The sequence below is a fragment of the Mytilus californianus genome, unplaced genomic scaffold, assembly GCF_021869535.1.
Source record: "Mytilus californianus isolate M0D057914Y unplaced genomic scaffold, xbMytCali1.0.p SCAF_21, whole genome shotgun sequence".
In the NCBI taxonomy this organism is placed as follows: Eukaryota; Metazoa; Mollusca; class Bivalvia; order Mytilida; family Mytilidae; genus Mytilus; species Mytilus californianus.
In genome coordinates, this window is record NW_026262670.1 from 7,834,239 (window position 1) to 7,847,408 (window position 13,170).

At 34.4% G+C, this 13,170-nt stretch overlaps 1 protein-coding gene and 2 long non-coding RNA genes across 5 annotated transcripts in view; 2 read left to right on the top strand and 1 right to left on the bottom strand.

Annotated features, from left to right (window-relative positions):
• Positions 1 to 13,170, top strand: part of LOC127731862 (uncharacterized) — an 897,808-nt gene that overhangs the window by 662,946 nt on the left and 221,692 nt on the right. The gene's annotated exons all lie outside the window — the stretch shown is intronic.
• The window catches only part of LOC127731900 (uncharacterized), a 336,874-nt gene that overhangs the window by 184,240 nt on the left and 139,464 nt on the right, over positions 1 to 13,170 (bottom strand). The gene's annotated exons all lie outside the window — the stretch shown is intronic.
• Positions 1 to 13,170, top strand: part of LOC127731888 (uncharacterized) — a 65,794-nt gene that overhangs the window by 7,338 nt on the left and 45,286 nt on the right. Inside the window, exon 2 of the long non-coding RNA XR_007995889.1 lies at positions 4,699 to 4,753. This is a non-coding gene — a long non-coding RNA (uncharacterized LOC127731888). The remainder of the gene's footprint in view (positions 1 to 4,698; positions 4,754 to 13,170) is intronic.

Below are 13,170 nucleotides of genomic sequence, written 5' to 3' on the forward strand. Positions count from 1 at the left end.
GTGGGAGTCCTTCTGGGTCACCCCACCCCCTCCTGTTTGAGAACTTGTAAACGGTCGAGATCCCCACCCAGAAACCATATATATTCTTGTGTGGGACAATAAAATAAATCAAATGAAATATAGGGGAAGTCTCTGGGGGAGACTCCCCACCCCCTCTGTTTGAGAACTTGTTAATGGTCGAGATCCCAACCCCTAAACCATATATATTCTTGTATGGGACAATAAAACAAATCAAATGAAATATAGGGGATGTCCACAGGGGTCACCCCACCCCCTTCTTTTTGAAAACTTGTAAACGGTCGAGATCCCCACCCGAAACCATATATATTCTTGTACGGGACAATAAAACAAATCAAATGAAATAAAAGGCGAGTCACCTGGGGTCACTCCCACCCCTTTCCTGTTTGAAAACTTGTAAACGGTCGAGATCCCCACGCCTAAACCATATATATATATATATATATATATATATATATATATATTCCTGTTCATGATTTCAAGAAGATTTGAATGACATACAGGGTTAATCCCTAGGCGTCACTTATGCATATCACTTTACTTGACCATACCAATTTGTACTGGACTTTGCCAAATGTCAGGCGACCATGGGAATGACTCATTATGGGAGCTTTGTTTGGGAGACTTCCTAACAACATCCTGTTACAATTATTTTTTGTATTAAGTAATTTTTTTTAAAAGTCAGAAAAAAACGTTAACCGCACAATCTACACATCTACAACCTATTTGAAATAATACACATCTACTGTTGCAAACTTTCCACAGGTGCTATCCAGCACTTTGATTTTATATGTATATACCAAAAAAAATATATTTTCTTGAATAAAAATTGTTTTGTGTTTTTTTTCATCAATTTGATGATTAATTATTAAATGTTAATTATGAACAAATGTATGATTACTGCTAATTGGTATTTATACACAGCTAAATTTGGTATTATTGTTGTATGTTTGAAAATCATGATTGTTGTTTTAACTTTCTTTGATGTAAATACTGCATTTAGCTTGGTATGAGTAAAACATTGAAGATTTCAAAAGAAAAACACGAAAGATAATTGATTTTAACAACTTGGCCCCTTTGATCTCACTTTATTTTGAAACAATGAAAAAAAAAAATTATATCACAACACTAACCAAAACATAATTTAATATTTATTCAGCACAAAAAAAAAAACTACTTGAGAATCTCACTTTATTTTGAAACAATGAAAACATAAATTTATAGCAATACACTAACCAAAAGATGATTAAGATTTATTCAACACAAAAACAAACGTCAGAATCTCACTTTATTTAGAAACAATGATTTTTTTTTATATAGAAATACATTAACCAAAACATGATTAAGATTTATTCAACACAAACAATGTTGTCAGAATCTCACTTTATTTTGAAAACAATGAACAAAAAAAATATTTACAGCAATACACTTACCAAAACTCGATTACAAAATTATTAAACACTAAACCAATAAAAAGGGTGCGAAAGTGAAAGGGGGCGAACGTGAATGGGCGTGAACGTGTTTTTGGGCGAACGGACCCGGATTCTTGCCACCAATGGGTCTTCAACACGGCGAGAAATCCCACACCCAGAGGCAGCCTGGAGCAGGCCCGGGAACACAATGTAACTAAATCAAGGAAATGACGCCATTCTATGCTCCGAAACATATAGCTGAACCAAAATTAAAAAAATATACAAGACAAACAAAGGCTAGAGGTTCCTGACTTAGGACAGACGCAAAAAGGCGGCGGGGTTAGACAGGTTTTATGAGCGCTCAACCTTCCCTCTTCACCTCTAGCCAATGTAGACATATATAACTTAAACGTCCACAATTTTGAGTGTCACTGCCAGAGAGTAAATTTTGGGGTCCCTAACAAATATTGCCTCTGCAGCTGCCCCAAAGAGCCCACTCCTAACGAAATCTGCAGAAGGGGTCTTCTACATATATGTACTATAATTTAGTTGCTATCTCCCTTTATGTTTAATATAAGTTGCTAGCTATGAAATTTAATAATAAACTACTATTTCAAAAGGCTATCTGCTTCTTCAGAAAATAACCATACTTTATATATGTCAACAATGTATTAGTTTGTGATTAGATCTAGTTTAAGGTGAACCACTAGTGGTTGGTCAATGATATTTGGCCCTGCCCCCTCAGTCATAGTCTATTGACTTTGAATCTTTTGCTTAGTTTACATGTATTAGTTTGTGATTAGGTCAGTTTATGGGGAACCACTAGTGGTAAGTCAATGATATTTAGTATGCAGTTGTATAAGCACTGGTACATCTCATTTCCATGGAGATTATTTGGCTCCGCCCCCTCAGTCATGGTTTATTGACTTTAAAACTTTTGCTTAGTTTACATGTATTAGTTTGTGATTAGGTCAGTTCAAGGGGAACCACTATTTATTCTCAGCTCTTTTGAAAATCCTCCTCCCCTTCTGTGTCTGGAGCGATTTTGTTATACATGTTATTTGGCTACCCTCAGATAATCATTCCGTACACAGAATCTGAAATGGGATTTAGTGTAAAACCCATACCACAAGCTATAAAAGACAGACATAAGAAAATGTAAAAAATTCACATGAGAAAACCCAACATCATAATTTATTGTTTTTTAGCCAAACCTGGCCTGAAGGGAAAAGTGAGCTTTTCTCATCACTTGGCGTCCGTCGTCGTTTTCGTCGTCGTCCGTCGTCGTTAGCTTTTTACAAAAATCTTCTCCTCTGAAACCACTGGGCCAAATTTAACCAAACTTGGCCACAATCATCATTAGGGTATCTAGTTTAAAAAATGTGTCCGATGACCCCGCCAACCAACCAAGATGGCCACCATGGCTAAAAATAGAACATAGGGGTAAAATGTAGATTTTGGCTTATATCTCTGAAACCAAAGCATTTAGAGCAAATCTGACAAGGGTAAAACTGATTATCAGGTCAAGATCTATCTGCCCTGAAATTTTCAGACAAATCTGACAACCTGTTGTTGGGTTGCTGCCCCTGAATTGGTAATTTTAAGGAAATTTTGCAGTTTTTGGTTATTATCTTGAATATTATTATAGATAGAGATAAACTGTAAACAGCAATAATGTTCAGCAAAGTAAGATCTACAAATAAGTTGTCATGACCAAAATTGTCAGTCAACCCCTTTAGGAGTTATTGCCCTTAATAGTCAATTTTTAACAATTTTTTGTAAATTTTTGTAATCTTTTACAAAAATCTTCTTCTCTGAAACTACTGAGACAAATTTAACCATACTTGGCCATAATCATTATTAGGGTATCTAGTTTAAAAAAAATTATAATGACCCCGCCTTCCGACTATCATGGCCGACTTGGTTAAAAATAGAACATAGGGGTAAAATGCAGTTTTTGGTTTATATCTCTGAAACTAAAGTATTTAGAGCAAATCTGACGGTAGCAAAAATGTTCATCAGATTTAGATATATCTGCCCTGAAATTTTCAGACGAATCCGACAACCCGTTGTTGGGTTGCTGCCCCTGAGTTAGTAATTTTACAAAAATTTTGCAGTTTTTTGTTATTATCTTAGATATCATTATAATATCTAATATCTAATACTATTAATTATGATTTTAACCTTATTTTACATGATTTCCAAAGCATCAGTAAATACAGGTGAGCGACACAGGCTCTTGAGAGCCTCTAATTATGATGAGTTTTAACAGATGTAGAAGACGTTGACTGGTGGAGCATTGACTTTTGATTTGTCAAAATTGTCATATGCTTATTCAAAAAGTGCACTCAACACAGCAGCTTGAGGAAGATTTGTAAATAAAAAAACTGTAACGTAAGGCATTCTTGAGATAAATCTGAGGAGTTTAGACTGAAAAGGAATTAATAAACAGTGATATGTTTATCGTCTTTCAGGTAAACATACCACATTTGTAGCCAGGGTGTGAGATGTAGACAAAGTTCCCCCTTTGTGAAAAACAAAAATATAATTAACCCCTTATAAAGTGGAAATTCAGATTAAAAAGTTTGACTATTAACATTTGAGCGGCATGACCAAAATGACTCCATTAGAGAATAGTCTGGCTAATAACAGGCTTTCATGTACCAAGTCAGGAATATGACAGTTGTTTTCCATTCGTTTATTATCACAAAACACAGATCAAGTTTGAATTTTGATGGCGTCACTTTTTCTGTTCTAGAGTTATGCCCCTTTACAAATGGAAAAATTTCTTAAATTTTCATTCCGTTCTATAACTTTAGTTTGACTCAACTAAATGTTATGAAACTTATGCACAATGCTTATTAGGGCTTTTCCAGAATTAATTGTATGGGGGGGGGGGGGGGCTCGGAAGCACTTTTATTTAAATTTGATGGGTGGTGGTTATTTAAGAAAGATTGCTTGAACAACAATTAAAAATGTTTGCATGGTGGGGTCAAATAAAAAGTGCATTCCAACTTATGTCCCTTCATAACATTATATATGCAAGCAGGGGCATCATCTGTGTCCCATGGACACATTCCCCATTTATTTCAAACTATTATGAATTAATTTTTTTAAACTTTTACACTGAGCTTTGTATGGAACTATGAAAGGTTTAGACCTCTTTTTTTTTTTCATTTAATGACAATTATATAAAAATTCAGAGAAAGTTAACAAATATTTAAACAGATGTGATGTAAACTGAAATTGAGCTATTTTATAATTTCAGTTTGAAGATCTATTTGTATTCATCTATTCAAGGTCGTGTCAATTTATAACTATAGGTAAGTGAACATAATAGTCAAATTGAATTGGAACGATTAATAATTTAGTTTATCAAAAAAACTACAATGTTCATGTGAATATTAAAATTCTAAAAGGGGAGATAATCAAGAACTAGCTGCATGGTTCATTCTAGTAAGTAGCATTACACCAGTTCAGTGCTTTTTAATTCTTTTTTAACAGTATTAACACTTTTCACTCTGCAACTTCTATACAAAAATAACATGAAGAAATTACAAATATTTAATTTCATTTAAGAGTAAAAAGCTAATAAAACATTGCAATCATTAAAATAGGAATTGTATATAACAATAGAGTTGTTAACTAAGAAATCAGCTGTATGAATGAAAGATGGGAGGGAGATAGTGTTCTCACTAAGGCAGTCAATGAGTCATGGATTCATGAAAATTGGTCTGGATTCATCATTTTCAAAACTGATGATTCTAAAGATGCATAAGGATCATAAAATATTGTATCAACTAAGCACGCATATCATCATATCATTTTATAGCAAATTTAAAAAAAAGAATAATCAAATTTGATATCATTTCCTTTCTCTATTTTATCATGAAGACAAACAATAATTATGTAGCAATAGAATTTCATCTCGCTGTTGAAATCACCATGGTCATAAATGAAGGTTCGCTGGACTTGCCTTCAGAAGTCCTTTGTCAGAATCCTAGGAGGTCTATGTCAAATCAGACAGCAACCAATCAATGAGAGATGTCAAAATGGTATTCAATGAGTCTTTATTACATGTTATTATTTCTACTTCAATACAAACATTCATATTTCCAGATTGAACATCAATTATTGATATTTATTTATAGACCCTTGTCCAGTCAATGTGATCCTCGTCCAGTCAATGTGACCCTCGTCCAGTCAATGTGACCCTCGTCCAGTCAATGTGATCCTCGTCCAGTCAATGTGACCCTCGTCCAGTCAATGTGATCCTCGTCCAGTCAATGTGACCCTCGTCCAGTCAATGTGACCCTCGTCCAGTCAATGTGATCCTCGTCCAGTCAATGTGACCCTCGTCCAGTCAATGTGATCCTCGTCCAGTCAATGTGACCCTCGTCCAGTCAATGTGACCCTTATCCAGTCAATGTGATCCTCGTCCAGTCAAGATGTTATTATAGGTCAGTGTACAATATTTGTGAACTATATATATCCCTCTGATAAAACATTTATAATGGAAAATCCCTTTATTATCAGATTAAAAAAAAAAAGGTTTATACTTGATTTAAAAGCGGCATTGGATGAAATTGCTTAGGTCTTTTCCAGAATTATTTGAATGGGAGTGGCGTGGGTGGGAGAGTGGGGACTTTTATTCAAATTTGATGCGTGGTGGTTATTTTAGACTTTACAATTTTATAATTAAAGTAATCAATTAAAATTTTATGCATGGCAGTGATAATAAAAAAGTACATTCCTATGACCTTTCCCCCTGCCAACCAACATGGCCAACATGGCTCAAAATAGAATTTATGGGTAGAATGCAAGTTTTGTCTATTATCTTGAAAACTGTATAGTCAACATGTTTGTCTGGCAGGATTTTCAGACCTTGATCTTATTTTCATGGTTCATTGGTCAGAATTAAGTTTTTGTGGTTTGATCAGGTTATCATATACTATAAGCAATAGATCAGCTGTATTTTGGTTTATGGTATGCTTGTAAGGTAAACATGTTTGTCTATCCACATGGTTTATATGACCATTACCTTATTTTCATGGTTCATTGGTCAGAATTAAGTTTTTGTGGTTTGGTCAGGTTCTCAGATACTATAAGCAATAGATCAGCTGTATTTTCCTTTATGGTATATGTTTGTAAGGTAAACATGTTTGTCTATCAACATGGTTTATATGACCGTTACCTTATTTTCATGGTTCATTCATCAATGTTTATATTTCATGGTTATATAAAAATAAGGAGATGTGGTTTGATTTTACATATTTTACAAATCTTGGAAAATTATATAAATGCAAAGTTTTTAGTATTTGTTAGTTGGTATTATCATTTTATATAAAAATAAAGAGATGTAGTATGATTGCCAATGAGACAACTATCTGCCAAAGTAAAAAAATAAGGAGATGTGGTATGATTGCAAATGAGACAACTATCCGCCAAAGTAAAAATAAGGAGATGTAGTATGATTGCCATTGAGACAACTATCCGCCAAAATAAAAATAAGGAGATGTAGTATGATTGCCATTGAGACAAATATTCGCCAAAATGAAGATAACGAGAGGTGGTATGGTTGCCAATGAAAACTATCCGCCAAAGTAAAAATAAGGAGATGTGGTATGATTGCCAATGAGACAACTATCCGCCAAAGTAAAAACAAGGAGATGTGGTATGGTTGCCAATGAGAACTATCCGCCAAAGTAAAAAAAATAGATGTGGTATGATTGCCAGTGAGACAACTATCTGCCAAAGTAAACATAAGAAGATGTCGTAATGGTATGATTGCCAATGAGAACTATCCACCAAAGTTAAAATAAGGAGATGTGGTTTGATTGCCAATGAGACAAATATTGGCCAAAATTAAAATAAGGAGATGTAGTATGATTGCCAATGAGAAAACTATCTGCCAAAGTAAACATAAGGAGATGTGGTATGATTGCCAATAAGACAACTATCTGCCAAAGTAAAAATAAGGAGATGTGGTATGATTGCCAATGAGACAACTATCTGCCAAAGTAAACATAAGGAGATGTGGTATGATTGCCAATGAGACAACTATCTGCCAAAGTAAACATAAGGAGATGTGGTATGATTGCCAATGAGAACTATCCACCAAAGTAAAAATAAGGAGATGTGGTATGATTGCCAATGAGAACTATTCGCCAGAGTAAAAATAAGGAGATGTGGTATGATTGCCAATGAGAACTATCTGTCAAAGTAAAAATAAGAAGATCTGCCATAGTAATAATAAGGAGATGTGGTATGATTGCCAATGAGAACTATCTGTCAAAGTAAAAATAAGAAGATCTGCCATAGTAAAAATAAGGAGATGTGGTATGATTGCCAATGAGAACTATCCGTCAAAGTAAAAATAAGAAGAACGGCCATAGTAAAAATAAGGAGATGTGGTATGATTGCCAATGAGAACTATCCACCAAAGTCAAAATAAGGAGATGTGGTATGATTGCCAATGAGAACTAGCCACCAAAATAAAAATAAGGAGATGTGGTATGATAGCCAATGAGACAAATATTGGCCAAAATTAAAATAAGGAGATGTGGTATAATTGCCAATGAAACAACTTTCCGCAAAGTAAAAAATTAGGAGATGTGGTATAATTAGGGCCCCCGCTGAATGGCAGACGCCCTATAGTGATCAGTCTGTCCGTCCATAACAAATTGTGTCCTCTCTATATCTAGAGAACGGTTATGATTTCAAAGTTTATACTTGACATGTATATTAATCGATACCAGAGAGTGTGTCATAATGTCTTGGAAATACAAGGTTATAAATAGTTGCGAGAAGTCACGTGACAAATCATTTAATCATTTAGACATTTTCGAACAAAATGAGTCCGTTTCACTTTGGTGTCACGTCTTCCAAGAGAAAGCCTGAAGATTATGAACGGTCTTCAACCACAGGCACTTGTTTCTATCCATAGGAAGGTCGACTATCCATAGATATAGAAGGATATTCAACTTTCCCATGGATAGAAACAAGTGCCTGTGTCTTCAACGTCTTCAAAAGAAATCAAATAAAGATCTCACTAAAGACCAAAAATGCGATCGTGAAAAACGGGAACGGACATTTAAGCCCCACAGGAAAATCAATTGACCGTGGCTATATTTTGATGAATCAACTGGTCTAATGTCATGCACATACTGCCAGAAGTTCCCCTGCCATTCAGAAAAAGAAAGTGCACTTGTAAGGGGAACACAAAATCTTAAAATAGCCCAAAAAAAATATACGAAGTGACACCCCAGCATTTATCTTGTTTAAAGCAGTGGATCCATGAAAGTGACCCAAATTTTAAGTCTAATTATGACTAAAGATTAATTGTCAGACACTAAACTTGGACAATGTATTCTCAAGCAGAATGTAAGCCTGATCAGTTAAATAGATATAAGGTTCTTTTCAACACTGCATACAGTATTGCAAAAAAGGGAAATCCTTCAGTGACGATGAATTTATTCTTGAAATCCAGTGCAAAAATGGTGTTGATGTGTAAGCAGTACTTCAATATTGAAGGCTGTAAACTGTTTATTCACTGGATAGCCCATTTAGGCATTATATGAGAAACGAAACATCACATGCAGTTCAAATATCACTACAAACTGCTCCGAGTCTGAAAAGACCAGTTTTTGTGCTCGACCAGTAAAGTCGAGCACACATTTTACTCGACTAGTCTCGACATTGTCTCGACAGTACTAAACTGTACTTAATTGTACTCGACTAGGTCTCGACTTTACTTAATTAGTCTGATACAGTACTTGATGATCTTGGTGTAGTCTGAAATGGTCTCGACCAAGGCTCGACCAGTCTCAACCAGTCTCGACCTGTCTCGACTAGTCTGGACCTTCAAATTTAGTCTTCACTGGTGTAAATCAGCTCATCTAACTAAATTATATATAGATCTTACAAAATACCAGTCTATTTGGTAGTTTGATTCATTGCTGTGAAATGAAAGAATTTAATTAATAGGTAAAAAAAAAGATTAAATTCAGATAGGCATCTTTAATTTTTTTTATAACTTTTTCAAATCAACTTGGATTTTCATCAAACGATGAAGCTATCTTAGTAATATATTGATCTTACTGAATCCCAGGTCATTATGTAGTTTGATGTATTGCTGTCAAATTTAAGAATTAAATTAATCTAGGTCCAAAAAGCTAGGATTTGCAGTTCAGACAAAATAGAGATAGTACACTTTAATTTTTTTTATAACTTTTTCAAATCAACTAGGATTTTCATCAAACTATACAGCTATCTTAGTAATATATTGATCTTACTGAATCATAGGTCATTATGTAGTTAGTTGTATTGCTGTCAAATTTAAGGATTAAATTAATCTAGGTAAAAAAAGCTTGAATTTGCAGTTCGGACTATATTCAGATAGTACACTTTAATTCTTATTATAACTTTTTCAAATCAACTTAGATTTTCATCTAACTATATGTACAGCTACCTTGGTAATATATTAATCTTACTGAATCCCAGGTTGTTAAGAAGTTTGGTGTATTGCTGTCAAATTTAAGAATTAAATTAATCTAGGTCCAAAAAGCTAGGATTTGAAGTTCAGACAAAATAGAGATAGTACACTTTAATTTTTTTTATAACTTTTTCAAATCAACTAGGATTTTCATCAAACTATACAGCTATCTTAGTAATATATTGATCTTACTGAATCATAGGTCATTATGTAGTTTGGTGTATTGCCAAAGAGACAACTATCTTCCAAAGTAAAAATAAGGAGATGTGGTATGATTGCAATTGCCAATGAGACAACTATCTGCCAACAGTCAGGGGACTTATTGAAATAAGTGATTTTTAAATCACTTATTTAAGTAGCAAATTCGAAGTTTTGTCACAAATTGTGATTTTGTAGTTTTACCAAAATTTTAAACACATAGGTTTAGATAATATCTTTTCATTAGTAAAATTGAAAAAAATGAACTTTTTGCTTCTTTTAAGCAGCAAGGTTTATGCCTTTGATGCAATCTTTTAGCTGCAAATTCTATTTTAGTTGAAAAAATGCTATAAAAATGGCTTTACATAATGAACTGATACTTTCTTAACAGATTTTTCCCAGCAGTGGGAGTATTTTTCCTGTAAAATTCAAGGTTTCATCTTATAGATATGTAATAAAATTCTACTGTTCGCGATCAAAATTTCACTGTTCGGGGGTGTTAAAATTAGTGGGGGTTATTAAAATAATGATACTTAAAGAAGTGATTTTTGGAAGGAAATTGAGGTATGATACTTAAACAAGTGATTTGTATGTCATTATTCTAGATTTAGTACAAGGTCATCACCTGACATGACCCGGTCATCCTATCAACACAGATGTTGGTTCTGATAATTTTAGCAACATAATTAGTCCCTGGATCATTAGTATTCTATATTTAAAGCTACAATAAAATTAAATCACTTAGTCTAGTGATTAATTTGTACTACTTAAATAGGTGATTTTTAAAGAAAGACAACTCTTACTTCCAACCTTTATGGACATAATGTTACTTGAATCAGTGATTTAGAAAATCACTCATTTAAGTAAGTCCCCTGACTGGCCAAAGAAAAAATAAGGAGATGTGGTATGATTGCCAATGAGAACTATTTGCCAGAGTAAAAATAAGGAGATGTTGTATGATTGCCAATGAGACAACTATCCGCCAAAGGAAAAATAAGGAGATGTGGTATGATTGCCAATGAGAACTATTTGCCAGAGTAAAAATAAGGAGATGTGGTATGATTGCCAATGAGACAACTATCCGCCAAGTAAAAATAATGAGATGTGGTATGATTGCCAATGAGAACTATTCGCCAGAGTAAAAATAAGGAGATGTGGTATGATTGCCAATGAGAAGTATTCGCCAGAGTAAAAATAAGGAGATGTGGTATGATTGGCAATGAGAAGTATCCGCCATAGTAAAAATAAGAAGATCTGCTATAGTAAAAATAAAGAGATGTGTTATGATTGCCAATGAGAACTATTTGCCAGAGTAAGAATAAGGAGATGTGGTATGATTGCCAATGGGAACTATTCGCCAGAGTAAAAATAAGGAGATGTGGTATGATTGCCAATGAGACAACTATCTTCTAAAGTGAAAATAAGGAAATGTGGTATGATTGCCAATGAGAACTATCCGTCAAAGTAAAAATAAGAAGATCTGCTATAGTAAAAATAAAGAGATGTGGTATGATTGCCAATGAGAACTATTTGCCAGAGTAAAAATAAGGCCATGTGGTATGATTGCCAATGAGAACTATCCACCAAAGTAAAAATAAGAAGATCTGCTATAGTAAAAATAAGGAGATGTGGTATGATTGCCAATGAGAACTAGCCACCAAAATAAAAATAAGGAGATGTGGTATGATAGCCAATGAGACAAATATTGGCCAAAATTAAAATAAGGAGATGTGGTATAATTGCCAATGAAACAACTTTCCGCAAAGTAAAAAATTAGGAGATGTGGTATAATTAGGGCCCCCGCTGAATGGCAGACGCCCTATAGTGATCAGTCTGTCCGTCCATAACAAATTGTGTCCTCTCTATATCTAGAGAACGGTTATGATTTCAAAGTTTATACTTGACATGTATATTAATCGATACCAGAGAGTGTGTCATAATGTCTTGGAAATACAAGGTTATAAATAGTTGCGAGAAGTCACGTGACAAATCATTTAATCATTTAGACATTTTCGAACAAAATGAGTCCGTTTCACTTTGGTGTCACGTCTTCCAAGAGAAAGCCTGAAGATTATGAACGGTCTTCAACCACAGGCACTTGTTTCTATCCATAGGAAGGTCGACTATCCATAGATATAGAAGGATATTCAACTTTCCCATGGATAGAAACAAGTGCCTGTGTCTTCAACGTCTTCAAAAGAAATCAAATAAAGATCTCACTAAAGACCAAAAATGCGATCGTGAAAAACGGGAACGGACATTTAAGCCCCACAGGAAAATCAATTGACCGTGGCTATATTTTGATGAATCAACTGGTCTAATGTCATGCACATACTGCCAGAAGTTCCCCTGCCATTCAGAAAAAGAAAGTGCACTTGTAAGGGGAACACAAAATCTTAAAATAGCCCAAAAAAAATATACGAAGTGACACCCCAGCATTTATCTTGTTTAAAGCAGTGGATCCATGAAAGTGACCCAAATTTTAAGTCTAATTATGACTAAAGATTAATTGTCAGACACTAAACTTGGACAATGTATTCTCAAGCAGAATGTAAGCCTGATCAGTTAAATAGATATAAGGTTCTTTTCAACACTGCATACAGTATTGCAAAAAAGGGAAATCCTTCAGTGACGATGAATTTATTCTTGAAATCCAGTGCAAAAATGGTGTTGATGTGTAAGCAGTACTTCAATATTGAAGGCTGTAAACTGTTTATTCACTGGATAGCCCATTTAGGCATTATATGAGAAACGAAACATCACATGCAGTTCAAATATCACTACAAACTGCTCCGAGTCTGAAAAGACCAGTTTTTGTGCTCGACCAGTAAAGTCGAGCACACATTTTACTCGACTAGTCTCGACATTGTCTCGACAGTACTAAACTGTACTTAATTGTACTCGACTAGGTCTCGACTTTACTTAATTAGTCTGATACAGTACTTGATGATCTTGGTGTAGTCTGAAATGGTCTCGACCAAGGCTCGACCAGTCTCAACCAGTCTCGACCTGTCTCGACTAGTCTGGACCTTCAAATTTAGTCTTCAC